Source organism: Drosophila biarmipes, chromosome 3R (assembly GCF_025231255.1).
Source record: "Drosophila biarmipes strain raj3 chromosome 3R, RU_DBia_V1.1, whole genome shotgun sequence".
NCBI lineage: Eukaryota > Metazoa > Arthropoda > Insecta > Diptera > Drosophilidae > Drosophila > Drosophila biarmipes.
Genome location: NC_066616.1, coordinates 18,927,944 through 18,939,865, shown reverse-complemented (window position 1 = coordinate 18,939,865; position 11,922 = coordinate 18,927,944).

The following is an 11,922-nucleotide window of genomic DNA, read 5'->3' as shown; positions in this document are numbered from 1 at the left end:
TAAACATGGGAGGCTGCAGTTCGGTAAGGAAAATAGTGGGTTTTCCGGGTGGCAAGTGGCTTTTCCAGCCATGTCCTTGACGTTCGAACTGCAGCAACTCCTGGCATCGAATTAAGCCAAGAAACCTGACTTCAGTTCGGACTGGGCCTCGCATGCTGACAGACCATTAGAAGTTGCTCGGTGTAATAACACCGCTGCCACGCCCCCTGCAGTTGCAGCCCCGAGACTCGGGGGCTCCTTTGCTATTATTTCAGATCCCTTTGCCCGGTAACTTGTCTGCAGAAGGACAAAGGAACAAAGCGACTTTCTCAGCTGGCGCCGCAGTAATTTAAATGTTATTTAGCCGCACAATTAAAATGGCATTAAGACGCCACCGAAATGCGAGTTTCAAGTTGGCAATTTAATTTGTTCCCCTTGCCCCCAACCCCATCACTCTGGAGAAAGTGCACATTTTAGCTAAATTAGCTCAATTTTGCCCAGGTTCTTTGCATTTTCCCCGAGGTTCCCTGGCAACCGGCGCAATCTTTAAGTAGCTTTTCCCGGGGTCTTTCAGCATGGTCGCCGCCTGTTACTCGGGAGATAAGACGACGTCCTGGCCTAAGTGAATATTTCCTTAATTTCTTGCGGCTGCAGCAGTTTTTCCCCCTTAATTTTCCCGAGACGCAGTTCTCACTGGAACTTTTCCGTAAACATGCGCATTTTTTATGCTGCGTAAACGAGGGGTTACTTGAGGAGGGGGAAACCGACCAGAAGTTGTATTTATCTTATTTTATTTTATGTCCTCCACTGGCTGCTCACAATTTAAGCGCTTAGTTTCAGCTGACACGAGAGGTTTTTCTTGCCAACTGTGTGTTCATAAAGTTGCGACTTCAAAGTTGGCTCAAGCAGCCACTAAGACGCAGAGAAGTGGGTTTTTAGCCTTGGGAAGCAGTCAGAGTTTAATTTGAGGCAGCAGCAGGAAAAATTCAACATTTTATGAGCTCAGTTTTATAATTCAAAGAAATACGCATCTGAGCTTAATTAAATCTGACTGTTTGTTGATTAAAAAAATAGCATACATGTTTTTCCATATATAGCACTTCAATTTCGTCACAAAAAACAATCTAAAATATTTTAATTGAGATGTAGAGATTTTTATTGTGCCATAGTTTTTCTTGTTTACGTTTTTCTGTTATTTTTTTCAGCTTTTTCATGGAAAGTCCTTCGAATGCTGTCATGGATATGATGGCCCCACGAGCGGGAAAGCGATAGCTGTTAGAAAAGGACAGGTGAGAGCGCGAAAATTTTAATGACATTCAAATTAAATTATAATTTCAAAAGTTTCGGCGCGCAAAGGGCAGTGAGCGTTGCTGATGACGACGATGACAAGGACATGACCAGGTGGCACAGGTGAAAGGCACCGCCCGCCCGCACTCGCCGGCCCTCCCCCTCTCACCTTCGGGTCAGCTTTGTTGGCCAAAGGTCACAGCAACAGCAGGGAAAAAAGGTTTGGCCCACCCTGCGAGTTCCTCCCTGCTCCCAATCAACTTTCTCCTTTCTGCCACCTTTCCCTTTCTTCACCACCCCCTGCGCTTGTTTATTTCCCTTGCGTTTGTTTTCAAAATTTGGCAAATGCTGAAAAACATGGCCAACGCCAAAACGAACTGCAAAAGCCAAAGGGTAAACAACACAAAGAAAACGAAACAAAAACAAAAATAAGATACACCAAAAAATGGAGGGACAAAAAAATATTTGTGAAAAGCTGAGTGAGTGGGGGAAAGTTAACTGAGTTTTGTTTGTGTTTTCATTTTTTGTTTACGGGCTCTTGATGTTTGGCGTTCATGTTGTTTCTCTTTATTTGTGTGAGTGCCCAGCTATGTGCACTGGAATAATTAAGACTTATTCTTAGAATATGAATTACGAATAAAATATCCGATAATTTTCCATATCCATTTTCTTTAGGTTATAATTTTCCTATGCCTATATAAGAATTTTCCCAGATTTTCCTAACTGAGCGACTTTAAAGGAAAAGCCTTTTTTAAGCAACGATTTTTGGCAGTGCATGTGGTTAGATGTGTTTGGTTTAATTGATGACTTGAAGAGGGTAGTGGCAGGCAGGCACGCCGCCAGTCAGCGAAGCCTAATTGATACCCCCTCATATTGAAGGCATGGAGTGGGGGACAGGTGTCTGTTATGGGCTGAATGCCTACAGGACTATTGGCTTTAATTGTGTCTCTTGCCGGGGTAAAAGTTCAAGCTAAGACCTAAGAAAGATAGCAAACGTTTGACAAGCTACACAGTTAAAGCAAAGCAAATAACAATGTGTATCTGGCTAAACAAATCTTATTCAATATTTTCCAGGCCATTTCCCTGCATTCCCTTCCGGTCTATAAGCCGCCACGCAATCATTAAACTCCGAAAAATATGGCCATCCGCTTTAATGAGGCACAATCATCATCAAGTTTTCACTGACCATTTGACCTTTTCGTTCGGCGGGCAGCAGGACTCCGATCGCAGGCCTTTGGCCTGGCCATTAGGCGAATGTCTGGCGCCAGGCAAACTATAAAATAAATGCTCGGGCGTGGCCCAGGGGCGGAGGTAACAGAGGAGCAAACGTGTTACCAGGAACATTCGCTCATCTTGCGACAGAAATTAAAATATTCATTTTACTCTAAGGAAATAAGATATTAATGATTTGTTCGCAAATAAGATACGATTTTAACTGATTTATAGTAACTTAATATTAAAATTGCAGTTGCCCAAATAACTTAAAACTATTTAAATTTTAGGATTTAAGATATAAATAATAGTAATTCCTTAAACCAACTTTTAAATCCATTTTAAAATGGTATAAAATGGTATAAGAACATGAAAGAAGATTTGTAATGGTTAGAGAAAAGGGTCTTTATGGAATTCGATATCTATTTAATCAAAACTACGAAGTGATTTTAATCACATCATATTTTTTCATGTGGATTTGGAAAAACTACCCACTAAAACGTGGAAATTGCCCAGCATGGGACCAAAAAAGATTGAGGACCAGTAGCGCTCAGTTTTTTATTGCATGGCGCCGCATGTGGCGGCTGTGGCGATTGAAGTGACCCCACCCCCCGGGGGAGGGGCAGCGGGTGGTGAGCAGTGGGCGGAGGGGTTGCAGGTGGCTGGGAGTGGGTGGCGCCGGCAGTACGTCCGGTGCACGAGTTTGACTTTAGTGGCTCTCGCCCGTCACCGGGGCTCGTTAACGCTGAGACGCTCAATTTAGCGCGACTTATTCAGGTTGGCGCTCCGCTTGCCCCTGCTTGCGCCCGCGTGACTGACCTTGATGATATCACCGCAGCCACGTCGTCGTGGCCATCGTCATCCCAGGCCGCAGTTCCCTTCCTGCCACGGCTCCTGTTCCCTGTCCTCTTTCATTTCCATTCCCAGTCCCACGCGGAGACAATTGGAAGAAACAGTTCAATTCCGTTTAAATGTACCACATTAATTTTCAAAAAGTAAGTAAATATTTTATAATAGAATTGCTGACATATCAGGAAGTTCTGGCTATCAGTTTTAGTCCATTTTTGTTTATTACAATCTTCAATCTACCTTGTTTGCCTATAAATACTTTCTTAGATAATTATAATGAGAATACTTATTGAGGATCATTATACTTTTAAAGAACTTGGAATTTTGAGACTCTAAGACTTGGGTTGGGAAACAGATATAATACCTTGATACTTTTTATCGACCCTTTACCTTATTTGCTAAAGATGTGTAGCCCATTGTAACATTTTCGTAGTTTTTCCCCGTGCATTCCAAGACATGTGCGAATACCTCTCGGGCTGGCTCCCAACTCACACGACACTAACCCTCGAGCACACACACTAAACACCTCCCACCTCCCCCTGTCCCTGCCCTTGGTGTCGATGTCTTGGGTTCCTCGGCTTGGTTTACCCGTGGGTGTGCTGCACTTAAAGCCGAAATAAAAATCAATAATCGGGGAATGACAAGTCAACAGCCAACAGCAGCTGAGCCGAACTCAGGCGGAGGCGCCACTCCTGACTGCTCCTGCCTCCAAAAAAAAAACGAAACAGGGGACATGTCTGCGGGTGCGAGAGTGGATGTTTTTTGGGGCAAATGTTGTATATTAAGTAACCTGAGCGAGTTGGGGAGTCCCCGGGACACGTACTCGGCACACGACCCAAAAACGTGCACCGCAGGTCTCGACTCGAATTTATGGCGTTTCGCTCCATATTTATGTGTTTTTCAGCTTGCACTTGGTTATGAAATATACGGAGTCGTTAACCTAGAGAGAATGCAAAACCCTCCGAAGATGCGGAACGCCAGGAGATGGAGTGGCAGCAGCAGATGAAATACGATTTGGTAATGGAATTTTAAAGGGGGAGAGTAGAAGATAAATAATCTCAAACGAGGGAAAGCAATCTTTTATGTGGGCTATTAATAATTAATATTTTTCCAACTATCAATTGGTTGGAAATTAATCAAATGAGATCCTAGACTTACTTTCAAAATTTCAAGATATTTAAATATCAAAATAAAACATAACTTGACATAATCAATAAACGGATTGCATATGAAGTATACGCCATGTGCTCGCTGCCTCTGGCCTAAATGATTACGAGTACTCAGCAACCAATCCCCGATGACCGGTCCTTTCCGATCCCTTTGTCCCTTTTCAACTGATGATGCTGTAAAATGTCAAATGTGAGTGCTGCTTTCATATGAAATGACGCAAGAAATAAAAGCGCTCGCCTTTGGGGCGCCCCTGGCAAAGGGCAACCATCCATCTGCCACATCTGCCAGCCACATCCATCCGATGGCCTGGCAAGTGACGTCATATCTGCATATATCCACATATAGGTACACAAAATCCCGGGCCAGGAGACCCAGTAGAATAGCAATTTACCTGAGGCGGGTTAATTAGTCGCACGGAACGTCGTGAGCATCCGGAGTACGTCGAGAATGCGTTGCTCATACGCCCTGTGCGCCGTCCTGCCACAACTTCGACTCAATTTGCGCCATTCAAGCCATTCAGGTCATATAATGCAATCGGGACGCATCCATCGGCAAGAGGCATCCACGGTCGCACAAAAACAGAGATTGCAACGTCAACAATCAATATTGTGGCCTGCGATGATAACAGGCCCCTTTGCCGGCTCCCCCGATAATTATGCTCGTAGGAGCGTAAGAGTTTTAATTGGGCTGCTTATTACAATAATCAGAGGCCCGCCCGTCGGGGACCAGGCACACCATATATCACATACCGCACTGGGCGTGTGCGCTCGTGTGCACTTGCCTGAGTTATTCAATTTATGGCATATCAGCCAAATTGCAGCCACAGCAACAATTACAAATTACAGCAATCACACGACAGCAACAGCAACAGCCAGAGCACAAACAATATGCGAAAAATTAAGTGGAAATTAAATTGAATTTTAATTGGCGACGCATCAATAATTTGTAATTTGTTACAATAATTACACAGTTATTTAATATTTATGTTGACTCGCCGCCTGTCAATTAGTCTGGCTCATGCAATTAAGGTTGATTAAAAAATTATGTTTTTCTGCTAAGTACGCGAATGCGTGCATGCACTTAAGCGGAAAAAATCAAATAAATACATATTGGTTTCCTGGTATGAAACAAAAGTTGAGTTAACCCATTAATTATGATTAAAATGTGACTGTGGTCTGACGTTTCCTTTGCTGCGCTTCATAAAAATTTTACTAAATTAATGGCTGTGTATATTGACGTATTAAATTGGAACTATTATGGTTTCCCATAGTTATTTCGGTGTAATGCCTATAGACTATATTAAAACTATGTGATTTGTTAAAAGTAGTCAAATAAAAAACAAGTGCCCCGAGACTTTTTAAATCGCCAACGCAGTTCGACTTTAATCTGCCCGCGTTAAGGCAAAGCCAAAGTTTGTAGCACCGGCGATTACAACGGCAGAAACCTCGGTGAGCGATTTACAGGCAAAGCTGGGCGAGCACAATCACACTAAAATCGCGCATACGCCGCGTATTCCCCAAGAAACAGCAGAACTTCGCATTTGTTTGCCTTTGAGTGGCACATGCGCCACACTTGGCACTTGCTTTTATTTTACCCTGGGTTACTTTTAATGCCCAGAGCACCAGGGCTAACACACAGACGCTGGCTAACGCACACGCAGGCACGCGCACACATCAAGCGGCTTATTCCCAGTACACGTCACGGTCTCAGAGCGTGTGTGCCGCTGTGTGTATGCTTATAAGTGATTATCTGCCTGTAAAAATGGCGCAGAAAGTAGGAGCTTATACTGCCATCCACTGATGCGCATTTCAATCCGCAAAAGGGTTATAAAAACACTTTAAACTTCGTTAGTTAGCGGGTACTATCTGGCTATTAATGACCATTTTAAAGTATCTGCACATTATTGAATATTGCCATTATTATTATAAGTATTATGGAGTTAAGGTAAAACCATCATAACTTTATAAATTTATAGTTCTATTTGTAGTATCCAATAGGTAGGATCATATAATTAACTCCTATTTTTGCCTAATCCTTAGCTAAATATAACAAAAACTAATTTGTTGTCAAAAAAAACCATTAGGATATTTTTAGATTTCAATGAAACTATATTCTGCAAAAACACAGCTTTGAAGTTAAGATACACAGTCCTTATCGCATTTCACCCTGCCATGTTGCTGCAACTGATTCCCCTTTGCAAAACCAATAAAATCTAATGAGACTGCAGCAGACAACAAATCGCGTTATTATCGCCGGGCAATGGCCAAGAGGGAAACACCAACATTCAGAAGCCAGAACCACAGGAAAACCCATAAAAGTAGCCAAGCACAGACAAGTAAAAGGATCGCATAAAACTAATGTTAAACAGTTCCCTGCTGCCCCTGCTTTTTGTATCTTTTGTCTGCGGCCCTCTGTCTGTATTCTGTTTTATTTTTTTGGTTCCGTTTGTATTGCGTGAGTGTCTTTGCCTTGGTTTGCCTGGGTTTGGTGGGATTCAATTCGGTAGCTGGGTCTGTCATCGCCGGACCCTTAAGACAATGATGGCTCGCCCAAAGCCCCCGAGGATATGCAATAAAATTGCGTTTTAATGCTGCTCCAACGACGAACAACGACCCATTTACCAAGTGTTTGTCCTCGTACGAGTCCAGACGTACTCCTCCATGGAATATCAGAATTGTAGAGAATTTGGGATGGAAACAGTTTTGACAAAGCCGAGTTGAAAAAGTAATATAAAACTGATTTGAAGCTATTCTTTTCTATAGGAAGAGAACCCACCTTTAAATATGTTATCAAACAAAAGTCTTAAGCACATATTTCCACTCTGTTCCCTTCGAATTTTACACGGATTTTAAAAACCAAAAGAAAATTCTTTTCAAGAACTCTGTGCCCCAGAAGTCCTAAGTCAATAGGACTTTCTTTGAACCCAGAAACTTGGGATCAGAAACTTTTTCTTCGGCTTCCTCCAGCTCGACATTCAATATTCATATTAGCCGAGGGTATAAAAGTGTCCCCTTTGTTTCAATTTTATGGCTCGCTTTTTATGCTCGCCTGTTTGTTTGTCCTTCGCATTGTTTTATGGAATTTTATTTGCATATTTTCGCGTGTTGCCCGCTTGGTACACGAATACAAGACTTTTACGAGTTTGTCGATTCGCCGTGAAATGCAGAAGGAGCCAAGTGGAAAAGCGCTGCACTCCCCACGGGCTGCAGGGAAACTCCAATTCCTTGGTTGCCGAGTGGCAAAATTGTGCCTGCTTTCAGCGAAATATGTGAGGGAAAATTCAGGCAATACACAAAAAAATAATGGAAACCCGAAAGCAAACGAAAAAGTGTAAAACAATTCTCAAGTGTTTCACGCTTTAAGCCTCGCGCCTTTTCTTTATTTGCTCGGTGTGTGTTTGGTGCTCGCTCTTTATGTTTGCAAAGCCCTCTGAAATTTATTTCGAGTCAAAGAACCGCGTCGGAGTTCCCACGCTCGGCGGTTTTCTTTGTGATTTAATCATTTTTTTGCAACTGATTCAATTAACTTAAACATCTCATGCCAGAGAGTTTCAGTGCTAGGCACAGGGAAATTGCCCATTCCCTTGGCAGCTGCAGGCCAGTTTGTGGGGTGCATTGTGCGTCGAACTGATGGATTCGGTCGGATAATGGATAACCACTGACAAACGGAAGTCCGCAGCAGCGGCTTCCAATTATATTTAATTCCTGAAGGCAAACAAATGACAAATTGAATTAATGGCATTTAAATGCGTATTTGAATGGTTAAGCAATCGCTGATTGCGAATGGCAAAGTGCAATGTTTGGCCGGAATTAATCACGTCAAGAAAAACCCATTGACCAATGCTTACAGTAATTCATTACTATTATCACTAAATTGTAATTTATATAAACGCGAGATAACCCTCACAAATTAAAGATAAGTTGCTTGAACTATAAAAACCGGGGAGAGATAATAATAATTTATTTCCCTAGAAAAAAGTAATCTCTTAGTGACTCTTCGGGAAAATATTTTAATACTGATGTGACAATCAAAAGGAAAAGCAAACAAATATGTTTATTTTAAAAACGCAACAATTTCGTTTGACATTTCCTCCAAAAATAGTAAAACCATGTCTGTATTTACGACCACTGAAATAGCGAAAAAATTAATACTCAGATAACTTGTGTACTGGACAAAAATATAAAAAAGTTTTTATTAAATTTACAACCAAAGCGGACCAACATTCGGGTGGACTGAGAACAAAAAACGTGTAACAAAATACATATAATAATTGTGTAATAAAAGCGCATATATGCAACATAAATCTCAATCAAGAATGCAGTTCACAGACCCATAAAAAGGAACCATAACCAGCCTGCCAGACACCCACAGCCCAGCAAACTAGTTGGTCGCATTTGCGCTATCCCATGGATGCACGGATACAAAAGTATCTTTGGCGGCGGTATGTAAATAGTCCCCAGCCGACAAAATATAAAACACAGCATCGAATACGGAATAGGACTGAAACTAAACAGAGCCCAGCACGCAATCGCATGAATCTGGACAACTAATCAGCGTTTGTACCTAATAAGCCGCCGGTTGATGATGACGCGATGATCATGGGATGATGATGATGATGCTGCATGATACGAGCGGATTATGGTGGATAGTATATGGTATATGGGGTAGTGCACGGCGTGTGTTTGGGTTAAGTGTGATAAATCGACAGTTGAATTAAGCGACATGTGGGCGACTGGGAGGCAATGCGAGTGTGTGCGCCGGAGAATCAAGCAAAATATTTACACACTCACGAATTAAGCGAACTCACGCACTCTCGGGTACACAGTAATCGAAAGAGGTGGAAAAACTGATGCCCTATGCACTGGAAAAATAAATAGAAAAATCATAAAAATAAAGATAAGACTTTTTGGGACATATTAAAAAAAAAACCTAGACTGATGATAGTATCTTTTCATGAGTACTTGGTCTTACTCTGAGTGAAATGGTTACCCAAGTAACCAACACGAGCAACTTTTCCAGCTGACCCTTGTGAGATTTTTTCCCTGTGTGGCGTCGAGTGAAAGAATAAAGTAAAAGTGTCTTTTCATCAGAATTTTAAATGTGCTCGCCCTCGATGTGAGTTGCCAAAAAGTGTGTATAAGTTTCTGTATGAGAGTGGGTACAGGTGTGCGCGTGAGCCGACCGAGCGGAAGTTATAGAGCCTACGTGCCCCACAAAACCAAGAAAAAAAAAATAATTTCGCTTTCGTTTAGGGAAATGGCGGGGTGAAGGGTGGACACTGGGGCAGCCCCTGTCGATAAACCACCAATACCAGTGACCAGGTCCTCGTATGTAAACAGACAAATTATGAATTCGTAAGAGTCTCTCCCGTCTCCCGGGTATCCTGTTGTTCCCCTGTTTCTCTCTTCCTTTGTCTGTGTGTGAGTGCTGCAGACTTCACGGATCACGGAGCTCATCAAAAATCGTTAAATGCTAAAATCAAACAAGAAATTCCACAGCCAAAACAATACTTCTCGGGGGAGGCTCAAATTTGCTTTGGACTCTCCACGAAAATTGAATTTTTGTAGTCAAATTGTATTATATTATGACAACAAAGGAGGCTCATCATAATTAAATACAATTCATTAATTAATCATCATGGTGATTTAACAAACAATTTTACGGTTACACTAATTGCTATTTAAAATGTTCTAAAACGTATTATTTTGTAGAGATTTTTTTAGAGATTAAAGACTCACCTTTTTGTGTGCCGAAAACTCTTTCCTTGGCCGCTCACTGCTTGTCTCACCTCACGTTTGTTGTTCAAAGACTTTTCCGAACCTCCGATGTACCGATTTTCCAAGCTGCAAATAAATTGGGGACTGCTGGCATTGAATACTCGATTCGTGCACCAAAACTTCACTTTATCACACACAGAATCTGGCTAATGAATATCCTTTTCTGGCCGTGTTATGCCATATGCATGCCAGTGTATGTGTGTGTTTGTTTGAAGGAGCTGGCTCAAAGACAGAGAGAAGGGGGCTTTTCCCTGTGAAAATGAATAGTCTGGCTGTGTGTTTACTTTGTGCCGTGGTCTTCTTGATATCCAGACTGTTTTAGCTGTTTTTGTGGTTCTTTTCTGCGTTTATTTGGCGCACTGAGTTGAGGACTAGTGTGGCGTAGACCGCTCGATCCGCTGGACTCCGAAAACGTGTCGGCCGTTCAAAACACGACGATGTCTCTAGCTAAACTGAATCCAAACGGCATCGCAATGCGTACTTTAAACTGTTCGAAAAACACAAGCACTCACACACACACGGGCCACGAGCGGATGAACGGTAAAGGCTTTTCCGCTCTCTCTCACTCTGTGTCTCTGTCTGTGTCGCCAAAATAGCGGGACTGCTGCGCTTTCTCTCTCTCAGTGCACAGCTTTCGAGCGACTGTTATACGCTCTCTCGCTCTCTTTATTTTTGGCCCGAAGCTTTAGCTTGTTTTTGTTCGCAATCAAAATCGAAAACTTTGGCCTGCGACACTTTGCCGCATTTGTTGTTGCTCTGGCGAACCGTAGGAAATGTCATTATCTCAAGTGGCCGCTTTGTTTGTTTATTTGAGAGGCTATTAATTGGGAAAATGTTATTGCTCCCAATTGCTAATGAGCACGTTACAAGGTTTTAGATTATTTTCAAAATTTTTTACTAAATTGTTTTGGTTTGTTTTGTTGGAACAAGCGAAAATCGATCGCACACGTTTCAAGTCCGTAGCACACACACAGCCAGCTCTCTCTTTTGCTCTCTCCCACACACACACACACATAGGCATGCAGCTGTTTTGAGCCGCAAAGTATGCGACACATTTTGTAAACGATTTCAAAACTCTTTTGAAACCCTTAAAATCTGGTATATTTATTTTTCTTAATTTTCTAAACTTATTTATTCATTTTTGTTGTATACATTTTTTCTTTACATTCTAGTTTCGTTCTTAACCGGAAGAGAATCGGAACCAGCGTGACCGACGACTCGCAACAGAATGCGGAGAATCGGAGAAAACAGCAGCCGACCACAACAACAGCTGCAAAATGCGGCGTCGGCGTCCGGGATGAAAAACTTTTGGCCACGCTCACACACACACACCTGTGCCAGTGGAAATGGAAATGAAAAGGGGCTCTACACATTATAGCTATAAGGAAATTTGATATGAAAACATTGACGAGCAGCCGCATAAAGCTTTTAGCCTTCAGCTGTGTGCCCACAGTTGTTGTTGGCGTATAACAGTTTAGCGTTTTCGGCTGCTCTGGAGGAAATTCTTCTTGCGGCAAGGAGCTTTCCCCAAACGAAGCTGAGGCTGGCCAAGTTTTTATTCTTAGCTTCGATTGATTGCTGGCCGGGCAAGGGAATGCGGCATTGGGTAATCTGAACGTTAAAAGGCATAAACGGAATGGCAAACATT